This window comes from Arachis duranensis, chromosome 1, assembly GCF_000817695.3.
Source record: "Arachis duranensis cultivar V14167 chromosome 1, aradu.V14167.gnm2.J7QH, whole genome shotgun sequence".
NCBI classification, from domain to species: domain Eukaryota; kingdom Viridiplantae; phylum Streptophyta; class Magnoliopsida; order Fabales; family Fabaceae; genus Arachis; species Arachis duranensis.
This window is the reverse complement of record NC_029772.3, coordinates 63244152-63247303: the sequence shown is the minus strand read 5'-3', so window position 1 is coordinate 63247303 and position 3152 is coordinate 63244152.

Here is a 3152-nt window from a genome sequence, read left to right as displayed (position 1 = left end):
GTTTTTTCCGTGGCCCTAAGCATTTTGTTTTCCAGTATTACCACCGGATACATAAATGCCACAGACACATGACTGGGTGAACCTTTTCAGATTGTCACTCAGCTTTGCTAGAGTCCCCAGTTAGAGGTGTCCAGAGCTCTTAAGCACACTCTTTTTTGCTTTGGATCAAGACTTTAACCACTCAGTCTCAAGCTTTTCACTTGGACCTTCATGACACAAGCACATGGTTAGGGACAGCTTGATTTAGCCGCTTAGGCCTGGATTTTTTTTCCTTGGGCCCTCCTATCCATTGATGCTCAAAGCCTTGGATCCTTTTTACCGTTGCCTTTTGGTTTTAAGGGCTATTGGCTTTTTCTGCTTGCTTTTTCTTTTTCTTTCTATTTTTTTTCGCCACTTCTTTTTTTTTACAAGCTTTTGTTTTCCACTGCTTTTTCTTGCTTCAAGAATCAATTTTATGATTTTTCAGATTATCAATAACATTTCTCTTTGTTCATCATTCTTTCAAGAGCCAACAATTTTAACATTCATAAACAACAATATCAAAAGACATATGCACTGTTCAATCATTCATTCAGAAAACAAAAAGTGTTGTCACCACATCAATAGAATTAAATTAAATTCAAGGATAAATTCGAATTTCATGTACTTCTTGTTCTTTTGAATTAAAACATTTTTCATTTAAGAAAGGTGAAGGATTAATGGAATTTATTCATAGCTTTAAGACATAGTTACTAACTACTAATGATCATGAAGTAGAGACACAAAACATAGATAAACACAACATAAAAACCGAAAAGCAGAAAGAAATAAGAACAAGGAATGAATCCACCTTTGTGGCGTCTTCTTCTTGAAGGACCAACAATGTTCTTAATTTCTTCTATGTCCCTTCCTTGCCTTTGTTGCTCCTCCCTCATTGCTCTTTGATCTTCTCTTATTTCATGGAGAATGATGGAGTGCTCATGATGTTCCACCCTTAATTGTTCAACATTATGGCTCAAATCTTCTAAGGAAGTGTTGAGTTGTTCCCAATAGTTGTTGGGAGGAAAGTGCATCCCTTGAGGCATCTCAGGGATTTCTTGATGATGAGCTTCCTCATGCATCTCTTGAGAACCGTGAAGGGTCTCTCTTGCTTGCTCCATCCTCTTCTTGGTGATAGGCTTATCCTCTTCAATGGAGATGTCTCCTTCTATGATAACTCCAGCTGAGTAACATAGATGGCAAATAAGGTGAGGGAAGGCTAGCCGTGCCATGGGTGAGGACTTGTCGGCTATTTTGTAGAGTTCATTGGAGATGACCTCATGAACTTCTACTTCCTCTCCAATCATGATGCTATGAATCATGATGGCCCGATCCACAGTAACTTCAGATCGGTTGCTAGTGGGAATGATGGAGCGTTGAATGAACTCCAACCATCCTCTAACCATAGGCTTGAGGTCCAGTCTTCTTAGTTGAACTGGCTTGCCTTTGGAGTCTCTCTTCCATTGAGCTCCTTCCACACATATGTCCGTAAGGACTTGGTCCAACCATTGATTAAAGTTGACCCTTCTAGTGTAGGGGCGTTCATCTCCGTGCATCATGGGCAAGTGAAACGCCAACCTTACATTTTCCGGACTAAAATCTAAGTATTTCCCCCGAACCATTGTGAGATAATTCTTTGGATTCGGGTTCATACTTTGATCATGGTTCCTAGTGATCCATGCATTGGCATAGAACTCTTGAACCATTAAGACTCCAACTTGTTGAATGGGGTTTGTAAGAACTTCCCAACATCTTCTTTGGATCTTATATCGGATCTTCAGATACTCATTTTTCTTGAGTTTGAAAGGGTTATGGAAAAACAAAAAAGCTATGCTTTTACCACACCAAACTTAGAATATTGCTCGCCCTCGAGCAAGAGAAGAAAGAAGAGAAGAAGAAGAAGAAGAGAATATGGAGGAGAAGGAGATGTGTAAGTTCGGCCAAGGTATAGAAGAGGGGGTTGTGTTGTGTGAAAATGAAGTAGAATGGAAGGGTATATATAGGGAGAGGGGAGAGGGTAGGTTCGGCCATTTAGGGTGGGATTGGGTGGGAAAGAAAATTTGAATTGGGAAGGTAGGTGGGGTTTATGGGGAAGAGTGGATGGATGTGAATGGTGAAGAGGGTAATTGGAAAGAGAGATTGAGGTGATTAGGGAAGGGTTTTGGGGAAGAGTTTTTATTGGAAAGAGAGGATGAATGTTGAGAAGAGGGGAGAATATGGTAGGTGGGGATCCTGTGGGGTCCACAGATCCTGAGAAGATCTTGTGGGGTCCACAGATCCTGAGGTGTCAAGGATTTACATCCCTGCACCAATTAGGCATGTAAAATGCCTTTGCACACAACTCTGGGCGTTCAGCGCCAGATTGGTGCCCATTTTGGGCGTTCAACGCCCATTTGTTGGCCCGTGCACGTTCTGGGCGTTCAACGCCCACATGTAACATGTTTCTGGCGTTAAACGCCAGTTTCATGCTTGTTACTAGCGTTCAGTGCCAGCTTTTCCTCTAGGCACATTCCTGGCGTTCAAACGCCAGAATGTTGCTTGTTTCTGGCGTTCAGCGCCAGATTCATGCTCTGTTCTAGCGTTGAACGCCAGCCAGATGCTCCTTACTGGCGTTGAACGCCAGTCTGTGCTTCCTCCAGGGTGTGATTTTTCTTCTGCTGTTTTTGATTCTGTTTTTAATTTTTATGATTTTTTTCGTGACTCCTCATGATCATGTACCTAATAAAACACAAAATAACAATAAAATAAAATAAAAATTAGATAAATAAAATTGGGTTGCCTCCCAACAAGCGCTTCTTTAACGTCAATAGCTTGACAGTGGCTCTCATGGAGCCACAAAGGTGATCAGGTTAATGTTGTATCGTCCCAACACTAAACTTAGAGTTTGGATATGGGGTCTTAACACCAAACTTAGAGTTTGGTTGTGGCCTCCCAACACCAAACTTAGAGTTTGACTGTGGGGGCTCTTCTTAACTCTGAACTGAGAGAAGCTCTTCCTGCTTACTCTCTTTTGTCACAGAGGGATGGCCCTGTGCCTTAAACACAAGGTAGTCCCCATTCAATTGAAGGACTAATTCACCTCTGTTGACATCTATCACAGCTCCTGCTGTGGCTAGGAAAGGTCTTCCAAGGAT